The 26019-nt window shown below is 43.6% G+C and overlaps 1 protein-coding gene across 3 annotated transcripts in view; it reads left to right on the top strand.

The window, feature by feature from the left end:
* The first annotated feature begins 4796 nt into the window (after positions 1-4796).
* LOC136058699 (engulfment and cell motility protein 1) overlaps positions 4797-26019 on the top strand; it is a 188360-nt gene continuing 167137 nt past the window's right edge. The window contains exons 1-2 of one of the 3 annotated variants that reach the window (XM_065752356.1): positions 4797-4871; positions 5177-5247. The gene's annotated coding sequence lies outside the window, so the exon portion shown is untranslated. Of the gene's footprint in view, positions 5095-5176; positions 5248-26019 lie in introns of all 3 variants that reach the window. The other 2 variants (XM_065752355.1, XM_065752354.1) reach the window with 2 other exon arrangements.

Raw genomic sequence — 26019 nt, 5'->3', positions numbered from 1 at the left:
GGCCTCCCCTCAGCTCCTCTGCTCTGTGCTGAGCACACCCAGTGACCTCAGCTGCTCCTCATACACCTTGCCCTCTAGACCCTTTCCCATCTTTGTAGCCCTCCTTCGGCCACATTCTAATAGTTTTATGTCCTATTTGTACTGTGGCACTTAAAACTGCACACAGTACATTAATGCAGTGCAGAACAGAAGAGAAGCTGCCTCCATCTGTAGCTTGCTAAGTTTCAACATTGCATCGCTGTTTGTCTCATTTTTAAACTTGCCAAAATTTTTGCTTTACCCAAGTTTTTCTCCTTAAAAAGAAAAAGTTACAAAATTAATTCTGGATTTATTGTTCATGAGCTCCTGAAGAGGCTCTTCATAGGCTTGCAGAAGTACAGAACAGCAAGAAAATGGCAGCCAGAGCAGTTTGTGGAGGTGTGTTTATGCAGAAGCACAGTAGGTCAATGGCATGACAACTCTGAGAGCCACCCTTGGCCTCTTCGTTTTCCTGCTTTTATATGCTTGGATTTCATAATTGGCGTGATGATTACAAATGTAACAGCTTCCCTATCATAATTTTTAGCAATTTATTTTATCATAAATCTGTCCAGATGAGATGGTAATGAGTCCATAAAAAGATCTAAACTGCTCGTTAGAATAGCATTGTTCACAGGTTAATTAAAACACTATCTTCTATGTGAAGTATTTATTCCTTTGTTAAGCTGGCCATTCTACAAAGGCTGTCTTCTTTCCCATGTATATCTTATACAAATGTATATACAGCGGCAGATATACAGGTTAAATAGATACTCTAAACTCAGTCATAATAACCCTCACATCATTAGGGGCCTTCAGTGCCCTTTGCTAGATGTTCACTAGCTGTATATATGAATGATGACTACAGGACTGGAGTATGGAGATCTGTGAACATACTGCAACTTAGAGAAATAAGCTTGAATTTTCTGATACAGTCCATTTCTATTGTTGTCACTGTGGATTTAGGTCAGATCTGCAAGACCTATATAGAAATATCTGACAGGTCACACATGCACGTATACATGTAAACGTAAATGCCCTCACTCAGACACAAGAGATAGCTTGCATTGTCATAATTAAGGGAAATTTATCCATGGCTTCTAAAAAGACCAAATGCAGCAGTACTTCACATCACAGCTGGCACCACCTTGATATACTTTAGTGGTTATAAATAAGATTTTGTAGTAATCATATTGCATACAATTAAAATACTGATATTATTAAGGATGATGCATAGAGCCCATAAGCATGATATAATCCATCCATCCTTGCCAATGAGCTTAACAGAAGCCATCTTGGATAAGCAGTGCCTCAGGAAAGCTTTGGCCAGAAATACAGTGACAAAACTCTGCTTCCAAAACTGTCAGGAGCTCTTTCATCTCGGGATCTAAGGTTTTCCCTGGCAAAAAATGACTAATGGCTGTGGTGCTCTCTGCATTTTGGGACAGCCACACTGAGGTTGCTCCAGGCTGGGTTTCAGCAGGTGATTGGCACCTTCTGTGCTATCCTGACACATTCCTGTTGTTGGAGAGCCAAGCAGGACACCACCCTTCCTGGATTTATTTTTTTTAAGGCTGCAGATGAAATAGCCGCATCAATTAAAATGCTTAATTCTGGGTGTTTGCTGTTCCTGCACTCCCTCTTCTGGTTTTCTAGAATTACTTAGCAAACTTCTTATGCCCACAACATCAGATCAACACCAGCATGAAATGACAGCACATGTTTTGGCAGCAGATACCATGGGAGGGACATCTATTAAATAAATTAGGACATGCCCACAGCATCCACACACTTCTGTAGATATGCGTTCCCAGCAAGTTTTGGAGAACAAAAATAACACTGCTATTGGAGCAATAGATGCAATGAGCAGGGGGGCTTCACTGGGCTGTGTGTGCTGACTCTCTTGCTCGCTCTCTCTCAGGAATGTTCAGTATAATGATGTGCTTACCTTTGTCCCCAGAAACTGGCAACTATTTTGCATATATTCTTCTAAACTGAACAGTAGCGCTGTTAAATAAACATTCTCCAACCCCACTTAAAAACAAACTATTATGGTCATGTACAGCTGAAATTGATTTTTTATGATTTTCATTGATGAGCCTGAGAGACAAAAGAGGAAGATCAAAAATGTGGTGTTAAAGGTTTAAAATATGAAACATTTAAAGCACTGCTCATTTTTAATATTCTTCCAAGCATTCCTCCCATTACCAGGTATATGTGCTCATGTTCACTGCTGATGACAACCCCTAAGAGAGCACATGTGGAAACAGCTCCTGCACCAACAGTGGAAGGTGTGGTAAACAAAACTTTTGTACATCTTACTGTGTGTTTACAATGTCCTTTCCTAAGCTGTAAACACATCCTGCCTTTGTTTCAGGACCATAATACAGGTACACAGAGACAGAAAAAAAATCTCAATATTACATAGTCCAGCTGCACACTGAACTATGTCCCATCTGCTTGGGGCTGCTCCAGTCCTTCCTTCAGTAGACTATGTCTGGCCATCAGGAACTCTCGGGATGGTTTGACAAGTGGCGTCGTAACACAAAATCATAGAATCATTAAGGTTGGAAAAGACCTCCAAGATCATCTAGTTCAACTGTCAACCTCTCATCAATATTGCCCACTGACCATGTCCCTCGGTGCTACATTCTATGAGTTTCTTTAACACCTAAAGGGATGGTGACCCCTGGGCAGCCTGTGCCAGTGTCTCACAACTCTTTCAGAGAATATTTTTTTCTAATATAATACCTATGTGGACCTTGTATTATCAGTTTTGGAGTTCTACCTTAACAAAGCAGTGTAAAAAGGTGCTTTGAAATGTATATTGACCATGGGAACCAATACATCCCAATTTGGGTAATAAGTATAGTTTCTCTATGGCTTTTAACATCAGAGTAGGTCTCAGTGGCTCCGAGGAAGTGCCTCATAACTGTGGGGAATTCCTGCCATGGAGATGTCTCAGACACTATGCAGAACCATGCAGTGCCTGTGCTCCACTCCTATAAATACAGCAGCGCGTGGCTCAGGTGAGTCATGCTACTTTCTGCCTCATGCCCAATTAATTGCTCAGAGCTGTGTACCGTTACATGACATGTTGCAGCCTGCAGGACTCGCTTTTGCCAGTCCTTGTGCCACTTGTCCTTCTTGTGACAGAAGTGCAGCCCTGCGTGGTGCCTGTGGTGCTGTGGGGCCAGGAGTCCCTGAACACTGGTGTAATCCACTGCCACCTGTGGTCTGAGGGGCTGGACCCTGCAGGGGTGGTTTCAAAGAAAGAACCAGAGCTATCAGCATGCAGAGATCTGCTCTTATGTGAAATTATCAGGATTAGAGCCAGTGGTTTGTTGTGTTTGGCCTTTGTGTGTCACGCAGTAACCCTCTTGAAGTACAGTTTCTTATGGCAAAGAATTGCAGAATCATTTGTGTTGGAAGAGACCTTGAAAGGTCCAACTGCCCTGCAACAAATGGGGACATCCACAGCTCTATCAGTTTGCTCAGAGCCCGTTCCAGCCTGGCCTTTAATGTCTCAAGGGATGAGGCTTCCATCACACCTCTGGGCAGCCTGTTCCAGCGCCTCACTACCCTTATAAAAAATTTCCTCCTTATGTCCAATCTAAATCTCTACTCTTTTAGTTTGGAACCTTGTCCAATTGCAACAGACTGCATAAAGATTCTGTCCCATGATACCCCTCTTCCTTTAGATACTAAAAAGTTGGAAACTTCTCCATGCCCTGCTCACTCAGCCTATCCTCACAGGGGAGGTATTCTATCCCTTTGGATCATTTTTGTGGCCTCCTCTGTAGGCACTCCAGCAGGACCATGTCTCTTCTATAGTGAGGACTTCACATCTGCACACACAGTATTCCAGGTGAGGTCTCAGTGCAGAGCATAGTGACGGGGTCATCTCCCTTGACTCTTGCTGGCCACACTTCTTTTGATGCAGCCGAGGATACGGTTGGCTCTATTTTCTTTTTAAAGAGAAGGAATTTACCGCTTTTCCAGTCGATGGCACCGCAGTCACACGCCGGGGGCCGGCGGTGCGGTGCGGTGCGGTGCGGTGCGGTGCGGAGCGGTGCGGGGCCCCCAGCCGTGCCGCTGCCGCCCCCTCCCGGCCGGGCTGGACGCGGCTCTGTTCGGGGCGCCCCGCGTCGGGCTCGGAGCGGTTCGCTGCGGGTCGGGGCGTAGCGGCACGCGCGGCAAAGTGGCCGCCGTGGGACTGAGCGACGGCGGGGGCTCCGCCGGTTAAAGGAATTAAACCAACCGTGCTGTAAAGGCAGCGAGGAAGGTGGACGCACAGCCGTGGCCGGACTGAGGCACGTCCCGTCGCCGCAGGTGCCGGAGCCCCGCGGGCTGCACGTCGCGGCGCGGCCAGCAGGAGGAAGGAAGAGGAAGTGAGAACGGCGGCGGCGGGGGACCGCGGGTCCGGGGCCGCGGGATGGGGTAGCGCCGCTTCTCCGAGGCGCTGGGAAAGGGGCACGGCGGCGGCTGGCTCCGCTCGGCGGCTGCCCGCCGCGGGAGGTAGGCAAGCGGGCTTGGGGCTGCGGCGGCGAGAGGCGACGGGACGGGACAGGGCGAGGCAGGGCGGGCGGCGAGCCCCGCACCTGCCCGCACCGGAGCGGGCACAGCGCCTGAGGGGAGCCGGAGGCAGCCGCTGCCGCGAGGAAGAGGAAGCACAGCCCGCCGATGTCAGCGCGGCGCGGCCTCGGCCGGCAGCTGCGGGCGGGCGGCGGCCCGGCCCGCCCGAGGGCCCCGCCCGCCGCCCTGTCCTGCCCTCAGCGCCGCGGGCCGTCCCCGGCGCTCGGAGGCCGGCAGCGCGGGGCGGCGGGCGGGGACCGCGCACCTCCGGGCGCGGGGTGAGTGGCGAGCGCGGGCGGCAGAGCCCGGTTGCAAGTGCGTGCCGGGGGCCGGGGGCTCGGGGCGGCACGCGGCGGGGCAGCCCCTCCTCCGCCGCCTCCTCCTCCTCCTCCTCCGCCGCTGTTGCGAAGTTGCGTTCCCGGCGATAGCGGTGATGGATTCCGCGGGTTTCGGGCTGTGCCGCGAGGAAAGGCGGCGGCTGTGTGCAGCCCGGTAGGGCGGGTGGGTGTCGAGTCCTGAAGGATGTGAGTGTTCCTGGCCCGGAGCCTTCGCAAAGTTTATTTTGAGTATCTTTTCCTTGCAGAACTGAAACAACTGTCGGGCTCTCCCCTGAGAATGGTATAAAGTAAATATAGGAGTTCCTGAGAATTAACAGTGAGTATGTTTCGAATCGGTGCTGTTTTGTTGTTAAGTTTATAGGAATAGCCTGTAACCTGCCGGTGCTCAGGGTCAGCGGCGAGTGCAGTGTGGGTGCCAACGATAATAGGAGCGCAGGAAACCCACCGCGTGTTAATTGCTTCGGTATAAACATGGTTGCCTGTAAGCTGCGTGTCGTGATACACCATTCACAGTGCAGTTTCAGCGAGGGATGTTTTCAGATACGTTCAGAAGCAAGTGGATTCTCTGTGGCTGTATCCTCGGCTGCCTGATCGCCCCGTTAAAATATTTCTCTTTGATGAAGAGAGGAAATTGAGTAAGATCTGTACAGAGCCTAGTGCCGCTGTATGGGGACGTGGTTTCCTTCTCTTCCTCCAGGCTGCTCTCCTCCTTCCCCAGAGGCACAGACACGCGTGCCGTGCTGCCTCAGCTTCATTATGTAACTGTGTGGGCATTTATGGATCTGTCACCATTCGTGTCCCTTCCATCCTCTGTGCTGTTCCTGCCTGACTGAGGGAGTTTGTGGGATATTGCAGAGGAAAGAAAAAGCATGTTTTAATTTTCATGCAGTTGCTTCAGTTAGAGATTCAGGTTTGCTTGCTCGCTTTGAAGGTCGTCTCTCCTTAATTACCCCTTCCCCCTCCTTTTCTGAAGCTGTGTAAGTAGGTGGTAGGCAGATAATCTGATGGCCGGCACCCAGAGAAGGAGGAGGAAGAGCAGCGGTGGCTGCTGGCTGGCAAAAGTCCCTGTCGTGTGCTGTCAGGAAAATACCATAACACACATTTCACAGAGCTGTTTGAAGCACTGCAGCAACTTCAGCAACTCACCATTCAGAAAACAGATTCCTATGGCTAAAGCATGAAGTGTAACAGGTGTTGGAGATGCTGCTGTCAGTGTGGCCTGTGGGTCCCTGTCTGAGTGAAGCATTTGGAGGTGTACCTGGTGGGCAAGTGTTCCTACTGGGGAGCCTGTGTGAGCAAAGTTAGTTTGCTTTTGTCTCTTTTGTAATCTGTTTGAAAGTTTTCTCTTCTCTGTGGCTTGAAATTTAAGTGTGTCATTGTCTGAGTGTTGTAAAAAGAACAGGAGGGAAAAAAAAAGAGGAGGTTTATATCCTTACTGTTCTTTTTTCCATGATATGTGCATGCCAGGAAAAACTTTATAGGTGAACAATGCAAATGGATTTTGGGTGGATAGGAAAAATCTTCTTATGTACTTATTCTGTACCAGTCTTATGAAAGTATCTGCAGTTCGGTAGTTGTGATTATGTAAAGAAGTACCCTCAAAAAACCTTATAATGCCACATAACTTCTACCCGAAGGTGTAACTGTTGCTGAACCACTGCTGTGTGCAGGGCACTTCCTGACAGCAAAACCATTCTGCAAATTGCAGATGGAGTAATGCCGCGCTCCGCCCTTCCTTCCGCCCTTTGTTTTTTCTACCTCACAGGAGCCTCTCTGATTTTGAGGTTTGGGCCCACAGGCTTTCTTTTGCAGTGTCCAGCCTGTGAAGTGATGTTGGACTGTAATCTGTTTTCCGCCTTGATACAGAGGCAGCAGAGCTCTCTCATTCACTAGATGTGTGCCTTTCTTCTTTTGGCGCCTTGGATGTGTTGTGTGGCAGACCTAGAGGCTTAGCATGTGTAGATGTGGCTGGAATGAGGAAAATGTCATCATGGAGCTCTGCTGCTACACCTATGTGGTGACATGCAGCACATCCTGGTCCAGCATAGAGACTTCTTTGGAATAGTTTGCCAACCACAGCTTTTCTAATTCTCTGACTTCCAAACATGGATTTACACAGGGCTTTGATGAGGCCATCGATTTTCCCCTTTGTTTGTGACTTTGCCATCATTTGGTTGTTGATCTTCTGGAAGTAAATAATCTTCTGTAAAGACTACAATAAGGTCTCCCTGGAGTCTTCTTTTCTCTAAGCTAAACAAGCCCAGTTCCCTCAACCTTTCATCATAGGAGAGGTGCTCCAGCTCCTCTGTACCCACTCCCAAGAGCTCTGCATCGTTTTTATGCTGGGAGCCTGGGGCCTGGGTGCAGTACTCTGGGTGGGGCCTCACAAGAGCTGAGTAGAGGAGGACAGTCACCTCCCTCTACCCGCTGGCCATTGCTTTTTTAATGCAGCCCGGGATATAGTTGGCCCTCCTGGCTGCAGGTGTGCACTGCTGAATCATGTCCAGCTTCTCATCTACCAGGACCCCCAAATCCTTCTCCACGGGGCTGCTCTCCAGGAGTGCTTCTCCCAGTCTGTATAAATACGTGGGATTGCCCCAGCCCAAGGGCAATATCTTGCACTTGGCCTTGTTGAGCATCATTAGGTTAACGTGGGCCCACTTCTCCAGCCTGTCCAGGTCCCTCTGGATTGCTTCCCTTCCCTCCAGTGTATTGACTGCACTGCTCAGCTTGGTGTCATAGGTTCATAGGTTCATAAGGTTGGAAAGGACCTACAAGATCATCTAGTCCAACCATCCTCCTATCACTATCCCTACCCAACTACTAAATCAAATCCCTTAGCACCTCATCTAAATGCTTCTTGAACAGCGCTAGGGATGGTGCCTCAACCACCTCCCTAGGCAGGCCATTCCAGTGCCTGACCACTCTTTCAGAAAAAAAATGTTTCCTCAGGTCTAATCTAAATCTTCCCCGGTGCAACTTGTGGCCATTCCCTCTCGTCCTGTCATTATTTATCAGGGAGAAGAGGCCGACCCCCTCCTCACCACAACCCCCCTTCAGGAAGTGGTAGAGTGCAATAAGAATTGTCGTTTGGAAACTTGCTGAGGGTGCACTCAATTCCATTGACAGTGTCATTGATGAAGATGTTGAAGAGCAGTTGTCCCAAGACCAGCCCTTGGGGGGATGCCATTTGTGACCAGCCTCCACCCAGACATAGAACCATTGATCACCTTTGACTGCAACCGTCAACCAGTTCTTAATCCATCAAACAGTCCATCCTTCAAATCCATATCTTTCCAATTTAGAGAGAAGGGTGTGGTGAGGGACTGTCAGAGGCTGTGCAGAAGTCCAGGTAGATGATATCTGTCTCCCTTCCCCTGTCTACTAATGCCGTCACTCCATCACCAGATTGGTCAGGCAAGATCTGCCCTTGGTGAAGCTATGCTGGCTGTCTCAGGTCACCTCTTTGTTTTGTATGTGCCTCAACATGGTAACCAGGAGGTTACCTCGTCTACTCTGTGATCTTCCCAGGCACAGAGGTGAGGCTCACTGGCCTGTAGTTCCCCGAGTCATCCTTTTTCCCTTTCTTAAAAATGGGAGTAATGTTTCCCTTCTTCCAGTCACCAGGGATTTCACCTGACAGCCATGATTTTTCAAATATGATGGACAGTGTCTCAGCAACCACATCAGCCATCTCTCTCAGAATTCTGGGAAGCATATCCAGACCCATAGACTTACATACATTCAGTTTCAGACTTGTTCCACTGTTACGGTGGGATGGAATCTGCTCCTGTCACTGACACCTAGAGGTTAATGGTCCTGGCGGACACGAGGAACCTGACTACCAGTGAAGACTGAGGCAAAGCACTTACTGAGCACCTCAGCCTTTTCCATGTCTGAGGAAGCCAGTTCTCCATCCTCATTTTATCAGAAGGGGAACACTCTCTTTGATCTGTCTCCTCCTGACTATGTGCCTGTAGTACCCTTTCTTATTTTTCTCATCCCTTGCCAAGTTCAGTTCCATCTGTGCCTTGCCTTTCCTGATCTTATCTCTGCATATGTGGATGACATCCCTGTATTCCTCCCAGGTTACACAACCCTGCTTCCACTTCCTGTACATCTCTCTCTTTTTCCCTCAGTTTAAGCTGCAGGTCCTTGCTCAGCCAGGCCACTCACCCACCTCCTCTGCTCGATTTCTTCTGCTGGGAGATGGAGAGCTCTTGCACACGCAGAAAGGTGTCCTTAAAGAGCTGCCAGCTCTGTTCTCTTCCTATGCCTTTAAGGACAGCTTCGCCGTTTTTTGCAGGTACTCTGGAGACTACAAAATATGTCATACCCATAGAGCTGGCAGAGGTAGCACTGTCCCTAGTTGTTTATTCCCTGAATAGCCATGCTGAGGTCCAGAAAGCTTTCTTCCCTGCTGAATCCCTGCACTGCTGTGGAGTTGCAGTGCTGAAGGAATGAAGCTTCCCTCCCTGTCCTGCCATTATCTTATTAAAAGGAAGTTTTGCAAAGATGCTCTTTGATTATGAAGTCTCTGTTGTTTGATCACTTGTGACATGAAATTAAAGCACGATTGGAAACTGTCTTTGTAACAGCCATCAGGCCACCGCTCAGTCATGTCTGCACTGTATGTTTAAAATATTTCCCCTCTTTGAATGAGATTTTCTGAAAAGGATTCTTGCATTCGTGGCAGCAGGAATGTGCCAAGTACATGTTGTTAAACTTGTGTCAGTTTTAACAGTGCAACTGTTTAAAGCATTTCAGATTTTTTCTTTCTTTTGGACTCAGCTACCTTTTTTTTTTCCCTTTTTTTTAATTCTTTCAAAATATAATACTGGAAAAGGAGAGAAATGCTGAAATTGATGGGCAGAAGCCAGCATGTTGACAAGCACTTGATAGCAGGGATCGTCAGAGGTGATAATGCATGCGTATGTCTCATAAAGCAGGCTGTGTATTGGTGGTGTTAGGGATTTACATTTAAGAGAAGAATGGGTGAAGAATTGCAAAATCATGGAGGTGTCTTTCAGTCCACATTTTTGCATTGAGATATATGTAAGGGTTTGGTTTTGTGGTGTCACTTTTCATTACTGCAACTATTTCAAGACAGAGAGAGACTGAAGGCTTTGTGGCACCCTTTCTGCTAGTTTCCTCCTTTTCCTGGTCACTTACCATTTAAGAAGGAAGTCAGTGAGAAGTATATGCCCCAGGGGATGATAACAGGTTACTTTTTATCTCCATTTACCCCTGATGGAGGTAAACTGCTGGCAGTGTGATCTCAGCCTGGTGCCTCGTATGTAGCACCCATCAGTAAGCCACTCATGTTTTCAGCTGCTGAGTGGTTTGTAATGCATGTGCTAGTGGTTAAGCGGAAGGTGAGCAGTGATTCACATGGTTCTTGTTCTCAAACTCTTGGAAATGCATCAATATATTTCTCCTCATGTGGTTTTCCATTGTGAGGCTTTGGGTTTGACCATGCGTGTTTCCAATGGCTGCTGGGAGGGGAGGCTGGCTGTGGAGAGCAGCAGGACTAGATGAGCTGTTCTGCTGTTTAGGAATAAACCACTCTATGAAGGTGGCTAAAGCTGTGGCTGTTAGTGGTACCCTTAGAGAAGTGTTGTAGCTTATGTGCAAGTGAGCTCACTTCAGTGCATTTCTAGTGAGCAACCCTTGGAGTTTTTAAGTAAGTTGAGTATACTGCTTGGAGACCTTATGTAAACATGACAGGTGACCTGTTCTTACTGCTTTTGAGGATGTAGGCCTGATTGGCTTTCTACTGTTGCTGCTGTGTCCCATTTGCAGTGAAAATAGAGCTGCAAAGCTCCACAGGAGCCAGCACAAGGGGGGAGTGAGAACCAGCAGTAAGTGCTGCGGGAAGAGATTGCCCCTTACAGGTTGAGCAAAGCTTATCTGAACAGATTGTGAAACAGCATATTCAGTAAAGCAGCTGAGAGGGAGGGAAAAAATGTTTCCAAACAGATCTATTACAGCGTAATAGCTGTGCCCTAGTTGTACTTGTTTTCTGGGCTTCAGTTTCAACTTTCCTTCTGGTTTTCTTTGTTTGTTTTATTAATATTTCTCCTGATCGCTTCTTATTGCAGATTTCCCATACCTGTCATGATTCTTTATTCTTTCGTCTTTGACACATTTATTTACATATTTATTTGCAGGTTTCACCAGCTCTGCCCTGTCCTTAAGTTCTTTCCCAGATGTCCCCCAGCTTATTCCTCATTTAAGTCATTTTATTCACTATTTTCAAGAAAAACTGTGGACTGCAATGCTTGTCACCTCCTATGTTCTTAAAATGCTCAAAGTGTTTATTGTGCAGTACTAACTTATGGAGGCATACAAAGTTTGAAGTATTGTGTTATCAGTAACTGAGTAATTTTTAGTGGCAACATTAATACTAGTATGATAAAATCCAGCTTTTGATTTTCTTGTTGTCTTTTCTCAAACTCAAAAAGAGAGTGGATTGCTGCTTCTGAGTGAACTTCAGATGTTAGAGATGTGATGATTTTAAACTCCCATTCTTCAACAGAGCAGGAAATGCTTGCTTGAAGCTACTCTAATCTCTGAGAGCCTTTTGCAAAACAGAGCCTCTGTGGCTATGAACAAAGTGGTCCATATGGACCTTTTTTTCCTTAATGTGTGAAGCTGACAACTTGTAGATCAAGCACATTCAACATTTTGACATTAGACAAAAGGAAGGATACTCAGAGTATGTCAGCAGGCTGAAATAATGAATGCTGTCAGCTTTTCAGCCTTCCTTCTTCAGCTGAAAATGTAGGTATGGTTCCTGGGTCTAGATGCTTCATGTGGTTAAAAGGTGATTTTCTTACTGCTTGTCGTCAGCTTGATGGTAAGAAAGGAAAGAGCTGGGGCTTCTAACTTAGTCTGTTAGAAACGTCTGTGAAGTTGAGCATGTATCCACCTTCTCCTGTGGCAGCACGTGTTAGAAGTAAAATGTATGTTTTGTACTTAGTTGCTGACTGTATCTGTTTCTTCTGATATTGCCTCTATCTTCTACATAGTAACAGAAGATGCCTGAATGTTCTGAAAGTAGGAGAATGTTTGTAGGGTTGTTTTTTGTTTTAATTTTATATGATTTTGCTAAAATAATTTCTGCTGTGTTCTGGAGTGATTGGAAAAAGAGCTTATTTTTCAGTAAACTACAAAAATGTGGATGGTTTGATGCTCTCTTTCATGGATGTAGAACTATCTTAGCTAACTATTTATATATTCTTAGTACATGTATAAATTTTGGTGCTTGAATTTGTAGTCAGTCAAAGTAAGACTTACCTTTCTTCTTTCTATTCAGGCAACATACATACGTTGTGTTGAAGTGTCCAGTAGAAGCGTTAGAGCTGAGTGAGTCTTAGCTTTGATGCTTCCCGTGAAGCACCCAGGTTTTTGCCTGGCTAGACTGGTTATCTGCTGGACAGGCTGTTGACCCTCACTGGAGGGACTGTGGCGGGGATGACTTTCAAATACTGCTTGACATTTAAACAGGCAGAGTAATCTGCTGAGGTTGAGCCATGAAGAATTTATAAACATTCACATAATACTCTCTGGCCAGACAATACACTTGATTTGCACATTTCTTCTCTAATAAGCAGAGAAAAATGCCTATGACACAGGTTGGTTATAATACATTTTTTACTGTTATTGCCAATGCATGTATTTGTTGCATTCCAGTACAGTCTTTTTCATTTCTTTGCTTTCTGGAATACAATTGCACATTAGTTTTCATAGCAACAGTCGTGGCTTCAGCTGGAAATTGAAACCTGATAAATGCTGGCTCAGTGCATGGACTTTTGGATAAACTCTTTCACTAATTCTGAGCCAAACCAGCTTAAAAAAAATTCCCCAAACGTAAATACTGGTCTTTACATTCTGGAAAGGATGTTCCATTTGGTTGCTGTGGTTTTAAAATGCTGGAGTACTAGACTTATTTATTTTTCCCCTTCAAGTTTTCTACCATTTTTTCCTTCCTTCAAGCACCAGGACACTCAGCTGCTGAAGCTGTGCCCCCGTGTGGTCCAAGTGCATTCCTGGTATCAAACTTTTTCACCCCATCTCCCTCTTCGTGTATGCTCTGACATCTCTTCTGCTAATCAAACTCACAAAATTCAGCTCTAGGTGGGGTCCAAGTCTGATCTCTATGTAACGTAGGTCTATAAATCCTATAGATTTGAATGCAAGTTTCTTGTTGTGTTTAATCTTATTTTCCTGGTGGGAAAAAGGCAGAAAATTGGAACAAATGAGAACTTTCATTGGTCAGTGTAAGACTGAGCATTTGGTGGTGGTTCTTAACTACTCAGGAGAAGTTTGTAAAAGGGGAAAAAAGATCCAATAATTGAAAAGCTTACAAAGCTGAAAGAAAATTGTAAGCTCTTCCCCTCTTTGGACCGCTTAATGCAATTTTAGCCATATCTATGGCAGGCAATTAATGATTTGACAGCTGATGCCAGGTCCAGAAATGGAGGAATGGCATAAGAAAAACAGCCTACATCTTGAAGCAAAAACACCACAGTGGTTTGTTTTAAATCATAGCTTGTGTTAAAAGTTGGTCAGACCTTTTTGTGCGGTCTTTTTTTTTTTTCTTGTAAAGGCTGATTGTCATATTTTCTAGTTCAAGTGAAATTTTTATAGAATTGCATTTGTGGAAAGCGCTGTATAAAATTTGGAAAGGGAAAAAATTATATCTTCTGCTCTGTGCTGGTCTGAGCCCATCTCTCTGTTCTGATTTTTTTTGTTTGACGTAGTTGGTCATGACTTACTGAATCTTCTGCCTCTGTATAAAACACTGTGTCAAATATCACTCTACATTTCTTGGTTTTCCTTTAGGAAGTAACACAGACATGACTATATAATGAACTTTTATAATATGCGGTGACCTGGGCTTTTATTTCTTGTAAGTCTGCTGCTTTTTTTTTCAGCTGCCAAAGGAAGTTAGCTTATTGGAAATGCATATGTTTGTTTTTATGCCCAACACAGTGGCATTGCTCTGTGTTGGGATGGTGTTCTGGAAGGCAGAAATTTTGAAGACTCCATTCCCTGCAGCTGTGAATGAGTCAGAAAAGACATTATGGTAAAGGGGATTTGTGCAGAGAAAGAAGGGAAGAAAATAATCTACATAATTTTAAATCCAAGTTGGAAGTTCAAATTTTATTTTAAAACAACACATAAATAAAATGGTCCAGGACTGTTTTCACTGGAATAATAAATTGGTTTCCTCGTCCATATGCCAGAGGGATCAAAGCCTCCACAGTTCAGTGGTGGTAGTGCATGGATTCTAATTAAAATGATGTGGTTTAGGATATTTTTTTTCTCATGTTCCAAATTTAATGTTTTTATAAGCATCTCACTTTAGAGATAGCTTGGCTTTTTGACTGTGAATTAATTTATTAATTTGATCTGCAATTAACGGTATTCAAAGGTTGAAAAAAGCCCTTGTGCTAGCCTATGGGCTGTTTTTCTATAATTGAAAGTGTTATGACAAAACAGAGAAGAAAAAGGGGAGAACAACAGTCAAGCTTCCATCACCTTCGTCGGTAAATAGAGAACACCAAACTAGACTAGAAAATCGGACCTAAATCAGCCTGCAGATCTTTTGTTTCCAACTAATTGTTCTGGCTGTGTTCACTGGTCCCCATAAGCTTGCCTAAGGGGATAAGCCTTGCTTTCCTGTCTTGAGGCTTTTCTTTCTTGATCTATTGAAATTCAGAGGAGGGCCCCCTTTAGAGAATGTCCTGCCTGTAACAAAGGGGCTCCAGCTGTGGCCATGTGGATTGAAAAAGGAGGTAGCCTCCCAGGCAAGCAATTTGGTGTAATTTAGGAAACTGTGAGTTTAAATCCTCTTTGGAAATGGGAAGAACAAATCAGAGCAGTTTTCTGAGTGTTGTTGTCCCCGGCTTGAATTCAGGTGATACTTGCTGCCTGGTCATGTCCAGTGCATTCTGCTACAGATTTAATTTCCACAATACCGAATTGTAATTAGCTGCAGTATTAGTATTAGCCAAAGGGAAAGAAAATTGTATGTTCTAAGCACCCTAATCCAAGTGTGTTACCATTTCACATGCATATTGAATGAGACAAGAAGACATTACTTTAAAGATAATTTTTGGGAGAAAAGTATAATTTAAAAAATTTAATCTGAGTGTGTTGTCTTGACAAAAGTATTATCATTGGAAAAGAATAATCTGTTGTAATTTTATTAGCTTATATGAGAGCTGCAGCAAGGTCTTATAATCAATAGTAGTCATTAAAGGCAACAAATAAATCTAATGGGGTCAGCATGGCTTCTGGATCCTTGTCCATTTCATGGGGAAGTGGAAGCAAGGCACAGGCATGTTCTCTGCTGATAACCTGAATCAGTTAGAAAACATGCAGACATTTTAACCAAGTTCAATTTAGTATTCAAGGAAATATAATAGATCTAGACATTGGGGGACATTTGCAAGCTATTTACTGAATTAAAGAGGGCAGTTTTCCTTTCCCAGGGAATCCATGGATGGTATGCACTAGCAGTGGGAACTTATTTTCTCCTACTTTTCTCCAGTTTCTAGACTGTGAAGTTACTTGCTTAGCTGTGGTGAACCAACTCAGTGAGCTGGCTCAGCCTAACTGAGCAGTTTACTTCTATCTGTCTCTGTAAGTAATAGGTTGAAGATCTCTGCTTCATCTACTGAAAGATGGTAGAAGAGTCTCATGCAAGGTAGGGACAGCTCGTTTAGGTCGAAGTCTTCGCAGCTTGTACTGAATAAATCTCTGTGTTAAGTGTAAGTAAAAATACTGCAACTCTTCCAGTGGATGCTGTAAGCAAAGAGGAGTGTTTGGAGGTTGAATTCAGTTGGGGGTACCTGCTCTTGTTGCGCTCAGTTTTTAATCTTGTGCTGACCTGGCCATGAAGTCAAAGAAAAAGGAGCTTTTTGGAAAGTACTTTGTCAATAGATGTGAATGAAGTTAGTTAAAGTTTTAATGAACACCTGGTGGATCAACCTCTTGAAGGAATGTAACAAGGGTCTTTCTGGAACTGTCTAGACTTTGCAAGGGGCAGAAACCATTGGCTCTGTTCTTACAGAGAAGGAGCTGTTCTTTCCAGCAACCCTGTGGGCAACTGCACTGTCTTGTGGTCAGTAGTCTCTGTGTGTTACTAAAGGTTGTCTACAAGCAAAAATAACAAAACAGCAATACGATTTAATTGAAAAAATGTTCTTTAAAAATGTTCCGTAATTTTTTGGTTTGTTTTCATAGTGATTTCATGTCTGGATATCTCAACTTTAAACTAAATAATTATTTTACAGAAGAAGAACTTAATCTGCAGCTCTGCTGGCTTAATAGAGAAAGCTGTGCAGGGAGTTGTGTTGGGCTCGTATGATGAAAGCTGGTAGTACTGTGCCATAATTTTTCTAATGAAAATGCTAACCAAATAATCCTGAATTGTTGGTGTGACTCAGTCCCATCTGAGAAAAACAAACAAACAAACAAAAAAAAAACCATTCAATCCAGTGGATGATTGAGCTTGGCCTTTAGAGGAGGAAGGAAGAATTATCTCAGTTATGCAGTGCAGTAAATGTTGGCTTTTCAGTTGTGAGTGGTATGTACCTTGCTGTGCAGGAAATAAGGCTGTGCATTCACACTTCAGCACTTAAGTGTTAAATGAAGATATGAGGTCAGGGAAGGGAGGATGCCTTCCTTGACTTTTATGAGAAGTCGATGCTGGCCATTAAAATATCCAGAAATATACTCTTTCCTTTGCATCTGGCCTTCAGCTACATCTAATCTTATTGAGGAATTCAAGAAATCAGTAACAGTTGAGGTGGATAGATGCGATAATTGCAAAGACTTTGTTACTAGCAGAATAATTTGGATACTGTGAGGGACCGGAATTTGTCCACTTCTTTCCCATTGGTTTGCTACTGAAGCAGAATTTAGGAATCTGTGTTTAGGAAAAGAAGGACATTCTCTGTTTCTGTATCAGTAGAGCAACAGTGTAGTTGGCTTGAGAGCTACAGTTTCAATGTGCTACCCTTGTCCTCCAAGAGGTTGAGTTGCTGGAATTTAACAGTAAACTAAGTATCTTACTGGAAACATTCCTCAACTATTTCTGACAAAAAGTGGCAACTTCCAAAAGTTGTCAGTGGTTTGCATTTTACAGCCATCAGAAGGGCAAGGGCAAGGTTGTACAGGCAAGAACCAGCAGAAGCCATAGCATTTGGCCTCACTGTTAGTTTCTGCAGTTATAGGACAGAGTTGCTGGCTGGTTATTTGTCATTTCTAAGTGTATGCATTTCACAGTGTAATGGCTTTTCCTTCTCCAGGGAACATTTCTGTGTAGCTAAGAGGAACAGGTGCTCACTGCTGGTGAGTGCCATTGTATGCTACCTGCCCTTTTGGAAGGAGAAAAACATGTTTTTTCTTCTATTTCAAAACTGCCCACGATAGCAGTGTGGTGGTTTTTGTTTGTTTGTTTTTAATTTTAGTTATTTATTTTATTCTCCTTTTTAAAGCCTTATTTTAGACTTCCTTATCACCTCTTGCAAAACTCAGGTTTACTCAGTGTCCTACTCTTTGCTGGAGCTGCACATTACAAGTTCATCAGACAAATATTCCGCAGTAACACCTCATTCTTCATTGAGCCTTAATGCTGTCTTATTTTTATGTAATGGATTATTCAACCAGGTGCATTTTGCTGGTGGCAGGAGAAAGCCATAGTATGTTCTATAGCAACATTTGCAACTTCATGGGGGTAATGGTGTAGCCCTGCTGCAACTCAGATTGTCTTGCAGGTCAGGAACTGTGCATAATGGCCATTTTTTCAGATATCTAACTCTGGCCATATTACTGTTTTTTTAATCTCCCAGTCCTTTCTGTCTGCTGCTGCAGAGCCTGACTGTATCCTCAGCAGGTGGCTCTGTGGGCAGTCTACCACCAAGATGCAGTGGGAGTAAGGAAGGTCTTGAATTAGGAAGCTCTTGAGCTTTTAGGCCAATCATAGATTATTCTGGGTCTTCTAAGGTAGGTAGGGGGTGTGTGTGTAGAGATGGGAAGAATTGTTATTCCCTTTAGATTAAAATGAAACATGCTTCAGCTTCTAGTCTTAAAAAAAAAAAGAAAAGGAAAGAAAAAAAATAATAATCCTCTTGATTCTTCACAAACCAAGGAATGTATGGTCATATTCTTTTTTTCCAGTATTTGCATGAATAATGGAGAAAATGAATGCATGGGTCAGATCAGCTGAGTGGAAAGTATTCATCTATGCACTTATGCTGTGACAATAGCTACTGTCAAAACAGCTTGGAAAGTTTTGCTATGAAGATTGTTACTATGCAGGGGACAGAGATGATAATTTACATTCAAGAAGCATTCTTTAAAACTAAACATTTGGCTTTTGTATCTGTGGACACATGTGCATTGTGCAAATACAGCATGACAGCAGAGTAGGGCAGTAGGATCTTCACTTATTTGTGTTTAATGGTTGTGATGTGTAGAAATTAGCTATTAAAACTGTAGATGGAAGTTGACTTCCTGCAGACTTAATAGAAATTGTGGTTGGAGCCTCAGAAGTCTGATGGATTGATGGTTTTCATCTCATGTCATTGAACTTTGACCCTGAGACTCTTGTATAGCTAATACATTATCTCTCTAACTGATAATTCACTATTCATTTCAGAAATTCACTATGCTACAGAAACCATAGTGTATGTCTGGTGATATGTAGAACATCATGCAGCCAGGCTGCTTCTGTATGCTGCAGGCATGCTGTTAGCTTGTAGCTCTTGGAGCCTGGTAGGGTGGGTCCTGTTGTGACTCTTAGGGAGTGTTGGCTGTTGAGTTTTGTCTCTGAAGCATCTAGTGGAGGATGCAGTCTTAAGAGCTGAATGCTACTTGTATTTGAGGGATAAAAGTGTTTTTTCTTGAAAGCTGAAGATGAATGAAATTCAATGGGTGTATGTATGGAGAGAGCATTTTTAAGTTCTTTATCCTCTTCCAAATTCTGCTTAGAAAAGAATGATAATATTGGGGAAGTAGACAACATATCTAAAATTTTTCTCTGAGTTGTGTGAGATCTATGGAATAAGTGGGTCCCCAGAGCGTTATAAGAATAAATTTTTATTGCTTGTCATGAACCTACTGGTAGAGCACAAAAGTTGCACTAAAAGATGAAGTTTAAAATTTAAACCAGCCTGCTCGTACTGATCTGTGTAGATAGATCTTTGTAGGTATATTTCTTCCAAAATAAGCATCTTTTTATGTATAGAGGAAGAGGAGCAGTGAGTTATTGTTTACAAGAGATGCGAGCTGATTTTGGATTAACCTGGGTTCTTTTCTCATGCTCACTCCTGAACAGAAGCTGCACTGATTTAGTGACATGCTGCATGCTTATGAATTTTACCCCGAAGGCAAGCTAAACGTGGAGAGAGTGCAATAACTGTTTGCTTGTATGACTTACTGTCTTAAGTAGGAGTGGTGTGAGGGGGTTAGAATCATAGAATCCTTAAGAGTTGGAAGAGAGCTTTTAAAGGTCATCTAGTCCAACTCCCCTGCCATGAGCAGGGATATCCATAGCTCTGTCAGGTTGCTCAGAGCCTGGACCAGCCTGGCCTTGAATGTCTTCAGGAACTGGGCTTCTGCCACATCTCTGGGCAACCTGTTCCAGTGCCTCAGCACCCTCACTATAAAAGACTTTTTTCTTATATCCAGTCTAAATATCCTCTCTTAATTTGAACCCATTTCCCCTGGTTCTTTTCCAGCAAAAGAGTCTGTTCCCTTCTTTCTTACAGCAGCCTTTTAGATACTGAGAGGGTTTCTGGCACCTCCCTTGAGCCATGTGCAGGTTTCTCAGCTCATGGCCACCAATGAGGCAGTAACTTCCTAATGACTAACAAGTGGGCCCCATGACACCAGTGTAAACCTTCTCACCTCTCTGACATGCGTTATCACTCACTGGGTGTTACTAAGCTGTGATGAACAACGAATATCTAAAGTAACTCTTCTGTCATTCCACTTGGTCCAAGTGCTCCTTTCCCAAACAATACCTTGTTTTTCTATCTAATAAAACCTTTTATTGTTTTAGGCATGAAGCTAAAAACCAGAGAAATGAAAGCTCTGTACTCTTACTTCTTATTTTTGCCTCCATGTCTAATGATGTGAAAAGCTCTGGTCTGCACCGGTTTTGTCAATGCAGTAATGTGGACAGACCACATAGTGTGACGTCTGAGTTTTGAAGCCCTGGATACAAACCATGTCTCCTCCCTGGAGGTTCACCAGTCAACAGCCAGTTTCCATTGAGGATAGTGCCCATCCCAGTATGGCTAGTTGAATCAGATGATAGTGACTGTAACTTCTTGGGATCTCCACAGTCCCTTCAGTCCAAGTTGCTCCAGGATCCACTGTCACCACACCAACGCAAGCCTTTCAAACCCTTCCTTTGATTTCCAGTCCTCAATTTGTGTGTGGACTTAAGCAATTGGGAAAGATGAGGTCAGAGTGAGCAGCTATGCAAATAGTTGATGGAAATGTAACAACAGCAACAGCCACAGAATTGCTTAACTTTGGATATTCGCAGCCTAGACAGGCAATCAAAAGAGGTGATTTTCCTGCCCAATTTAGCCTTGGTGTGGCCTCAAGTGTTGTGTACATTTCTGTGCAGTGGTCAAACACTGGAACAGGCTTCCTGCTGGGTTGTTAGATTCCTTATGCCTGTCTGTGCTCAAAATGGTCTCATGAATGTGCTTTAGCCTTTGGTTAGCCCTGATGTTGTAAGGCAGTTGGACTCAGTGATCTTCATAGATCCTTCCAATTGAACCGTTCTATTTACTTGAAAGGTTCAGAAATGCTAAGGATGGTAATAAATGTCACATATCACTGAGACTGGAAGGTGGTGTTTCACAACAGAATGGAAATGTTAACTGAAATCACATATGAATGCCTCGTATATAGTTGTCTCTGTTACTTGATGCTTTCACAGTATCCATCAGCCAAAGCATTACAGTATGCTTCTGCTGGTGAAATGTGCTGCGTGGAGAGCAAGGAGGGCTTCCATTTCATAAGCTGGATCATGCCCCTACCCTCTCATTTTTTAAGTTGATCTTTTTAGAAAAAACAGCAGAGCGTGATGCCTCTGTGTATGGGATTTGTCTCTATTTTCTCCTTTCCCCCTCTAGTAACTTTTGAACTGTTGGCTGATTCAGTGGCAGAGCCATAAAGGTCCCAAAGATACAAAGTTCAGACATGCTTTGGGAAAGTAGGAAACTGGATGGAACGGAAACTGCAAGGGAAAATCTCCACTGCAAGCCTTATTAGACAGCTGAAAACGTACTGCAGAGATTTGGGTCAGTTTGCCTTAGCCCTGCTTTTCACAGGGAAGTTGTTTGCTTTGCCTGGTTAGATGGATGTATGAGAAAGGGAATCTCTCACTTCTCTAAGGAAAATGAAATGCAATGCTTGAAAGCCAAACTTCATGCTAAAAACAGATTGCTATCTCACAGCTTACCTGAGTTGTACTCTGAAATGTGTGGGATGTGATTTTTTTTCCTGTTTGCAAAACCTTGTTGTCAGACTAGCTATAAAGGGGCTTCAAGTAAGTGAGATTCAATTTTAGTCAGTTTTTACATAAAAATATTCGGTAACCCTCCTTTAAACATAAACTTCAAAACTTTCATTAAAGCTCTCTCCACTTTCAGGCAGTTCTATGCTGGTTGTACAGTGAAGGAGTGGAACTGGGGAATGATACTGCTAATGAAGAAGGATTAGCAGAAACATGAACAAAACTGTATCCATATGGGATAGTGCTGTCCAGATGGTAGACAAATACAAATGAAGAGTTATAAAAACTTGCTTTGTTTGAGGAGTTAAACAAAAAGCTAACTTTTCATTGCCCAGTAAAGATGAATCACAAATTATTTTATGGGCTTGATAAGAACTCTGTTTGAACTTAATTACCCTATGGTATAAACACCTTGCTGCCTAGTTTTTCCTTATCTGTGAAGTCCACAGATAAATCTTTGTTTCCTACAGGGATGTGGAAAGGAAGTAAATACATCCCTGCATGAACATGATGGTTAAGGAAAATGAGATGTTAAGTGTTTCCAAATGCTGTTTTACTCATAAACTAGAATTTATTGCATATCCAACTGGAGTAGCCATGTGAATTTGGATGGCAAGTGGCTAGCCAGGCATCAGTTCTGGTGCAGCTTTTTCAGAGCTGACTGGATGGTGTCTTCTGTTGTAGGTTTTCTCAGGCCTCATTTTGTGGCTCAGTTTTTCCCCTGCATTTAGCCAAACCTGGCTGTCTTTTCCAGCTGGAAGTGGGAGAAAGAACTTGGGAGTTCTGTTATTCCTTCTTTCCAGTAATACCACTGCTTACTACTGGTACCTGTTCCTAGGTGAAATGAATGGGTGCTGAGACTTAACATCTTTTTATTTATTTATTGTTAGCAATTACCTCCCCATCCTAAGGTTAGCATGAATGCCTTCTTCTGGTTGAGGATAGTGAGCTTCCTTGAGATTTCATGTTTCTCAGTTCTATTAAGTTTGATTTCTGGTGATACTCTTCTTTCCTAAACTCCTATGGCATAAAGACTCAGGGAGTATTGTAAAGTAAATCTACAGATTGAATTGCAGTTGTCATTACTGGCTGCGTTTTAGTCTGCTCCAGACATCACTGCCTTTTTTTGCTGTTGTCTCTGAGGTTTTGGTCTATTCAGCCCCAAGTGCTTAAATTCTCACGTGTCTGTTTCATTTACAATTCTTAAAATCAGATTTATTTTCAAAGTCCTTTTTGAAAAGGAATATGTGGGAATGTGTGCATAAACCATAAAAATGCTGGTCTGCTGGGAACCACATCGTTTTACAGTCTGTTTTCATACCTACTGGTATCTTTAACTAGGCCATGCTTTCCTTTCATTCCTCATTTTCCTCTCTTGGGCAGCGCTGTTTGAGATGAACTTTCCCCCTTTGGGATTCAGAATCCCAGTCAAGAGTTCCAAGGGCAGGATTATTCATCTTTTACAGATACTAATTCTGAGTTACTGCTTCTCCAGCCATCCTGCATATTAGATGCCTCTTCTGGGTTTGTGGGTTAATGTTAATTTAATGCAATTATTTTCAGATGCTGTCTTTTCCCTTTAAATCCTATGCCGTGCTATTGTGGTGTATGCTGCTGTCTCTCTTACTGAAGGTACTCATAATGTGGACTGCACTAACAGAGATTTGCCTGTCAGCAGTACATGACATCTCATAATGGGCTGCAAGATTTTTGCTCTTTTGAACACCTTTTTTTTCTTGGCTACATGCTCTTTTTGCTGCTTCCTTCCTTCCATTTGGAATTCTACTCTCTTGTGCTCTGTGGGTTTTTTAGAAAAAAGAAAACAAATCTTAAATATCATCAAGTGAATTGCTGATGGTATAGTAGGAAGGAGAGTAAAACTCTTCGGTCTGCTTCTTCACCTTTCCCATTAATGCAGATGTGCTCTGAGTATCTTTTATGCTTTAAGAACCAGATGCCTGGGGTGGTGGAAGTCAAGCCAGTGCTTTACTGTATGACACTGGAATGGTGTGTTCTGGGATTCCTGTTGTGTGTGAGAGCTCCTGGTGCCATATCACAACAAGAATTGCTGCACTCTCAGGGCTGGACTTTGCAAACGAACTCAAAATGCCCACCTGTGTGAGAGGGTGCAGGATTCGGCTTGAAGTCAGCAAGATGACTTCACTGCTGTATCATGTAGGAGGAGAGGATTCACTGCAAGGGAGGCAACATATGTTTAAACTTAAATATCGTATAATTAGCCAAACTGGCAAAGGAAACTGTGAAAAACATAAGGAATATGTATTAAGTCCATTTTATGATGTTTGAAGAGTTTCCCACTGCAAGTACCCCTACTGTAATATTAATATTTTTAAAAAACATTCCTACCTTCTGATGGATGCACTCCTTTCTTTCAAGAACATCCACAGCCTCTTTTGCTCCTCTTCTTCTTTAGGTGTGTACACGCACCTGTTTGGCTGGGAATAAGCTCAGCTAGGGAGGGGATCCAGCTGAAAAATAGCTTTATTTCAGCTGATTTTTCTGCTCACTTGAGGTTTGGACCAGCTCCTTGTGTCACTCTGCAAATAGTTTGCCTGGTGTGACTGAGGGGCTCCACTGGAGGAGGGAACAAAGTGGGACAGGAGTGGAAAATAAGAACTGTAACTGAAAACCCTGAGAGCACTGTGTCCCTAAATAGACCTTGAAGGGAGAATGTGGGTGTCTATAAGGATACAGCAAACTTGTGAATGAGAGCAACATGCATCTATTCCAGCTGTATGCATTTTAAAAGAATATTAACAGGTTTAACTATGCAAGTATTCATTACTGATTTGAAAAGATGGATTTATTCTTGGCCTGGCAGATCCTATTAAAATCAGCCTCTCACTTTCACTAAGGGCTGATTCAGGTCTATAGGCTGTTGCTTCTCGAATATTGTGAAAGGCACTCACTGCCAGATCTCAGTCTGATTGCGTGAGTTTGTGCAGAGACGGAGAAGAATGACGGCACCAAGAAGGAAAGCAGCATGGCCACACTGCTAACGGAATCATAAAACCACAGAACACCCCATGTTGGATGGGACTCGCAAGGATCACTGGGTCCAGCTCCTGGCTCTAGACAGGACCACCCAAAATTCAAACTCTATGTTTGAGAGCATTGCCGAAATGCTTTTTACTTAGGGCCATCCCCACTGCCCTGGTGTCACCGGTTTGCGGGACAGTTCGACCCGGTACTGTGACAATTGAGGCAGGGGACCCACGGGCCCACACCCCGGGGAAGGGGAAGGGGAAAGGGAAAAAGGAGAAGGGAGATGGGCCCAGGAACAAAACAGTGGCAACGATCTGAGGAGGAAAGCTAATTTACTAAATAAGATATCAGAAAGGAAAATAACACAATATAATATAATATAATTGGAATTGAGGCAAATGAATCAAATAAAATGAGCAAGAGAGAGAGTGTCCGATAAACCGAAGGCCTTACGCTAACGCTGAAGGTGGACGGCTGCAACAAACACCCACTGCCGAGCTCGGTCCCGAAGGGAAGAGAGAGTCCCGTGACTGCAGACAGTTTTTATCTTTCCCTCTGAGCGTAAACACGTAAGAACGCAAAGCATCGCAAAGTCCTCTGGGGAATGGAGTTCTTCTTCTCTTCTGAGACAGGCATACCTGGAACTATCGATGGTCCACGGAGCTGGAACATTAACTCTTCAACTCCAAATGCACTACATGATGTTATGATGTGGAATACCAGTACCAAAAATCACAAAACCATGACACCTGGGCAACCTGTTCCATGCCCATCACCCTCTGATGCAGATCCTTTTCCTAATCCCCAGCCTGAAAAAGTGACTCAGTAGCTGTGTCAGGGTGGGGCTGCTGCATCTGCCTGGCTTCCTATTCCCATCTGCATGGTGCTGCCAATCTCTCCAGCTTTCTGAAGTAATCTCCTCATCCTATAGAGCTGGACCTGTAATTGCTGACACATGGGGGAGAAGAGGGAAAAAGCAAGGGCTGTTATTAATAAAATTCTCTCTGAGTAGTGTATGGTGTCTTGAAATTCAATCATTCTGGATGTGACATCAATTTATGTAAAATCATGTGTATGTTTGGCTAATGGCACCAGCAACAACTACTTGCTTGGAGCATGTGTGAGGTCTCGGGATGAAAAGACTTCATCAAAGTGATCCTTTATCTACCTGGACTGAGGGCACTTGCAAAGAATAGGGTTTGAGTCGAGCAGCGCCTGTGTTTGAACTAGGCTGGCTAGCAAATCCTTGTCTGTAGTGTGAGCTTTGCCATGTTTGTGCATGTAATGGACCTCTGGCACTGCAGCCAGACTTGGGATGAAACAGTCATTTGTTTGTCTTGTGAAAGTGTTACTTCCATATGAGATCTTTATGCTTGTTTGCATCCTGCTGTTATTTATGAAAAAAAAAAAGCCAACCTCAAAACAATCTGGAACTTGTCAAACTCATTCTACTTTTGTATGGCTGCAGTGGAACCAAGTGATGTCTACTGTGCAAATAGTTGTGGGCCAGTTCTGTCAGGTCAGCCTCAT

Source organism: Cyrtonyx montezumae, unplaced genomic scaffold, assembly GCF_038088225.1.
Source record: "Cyrtonyx montezumae isolate F1298 unplaced genomic scaffold, pur_monq_1.0 scaffold_8, whole genome shotgun sequence".
Lineage (NCBI taxonomy): Eukaryota > Metazoa > Chordata > Aves > Galliformes > Odontophoridae > Cyrtonyx > Cyrtonyx montezumae.
The sequence above is the reverse complement of the archived record's forward strand: the minus strand, read 5'-3'. Positions and strand labels throughout refer to the sequence as shown.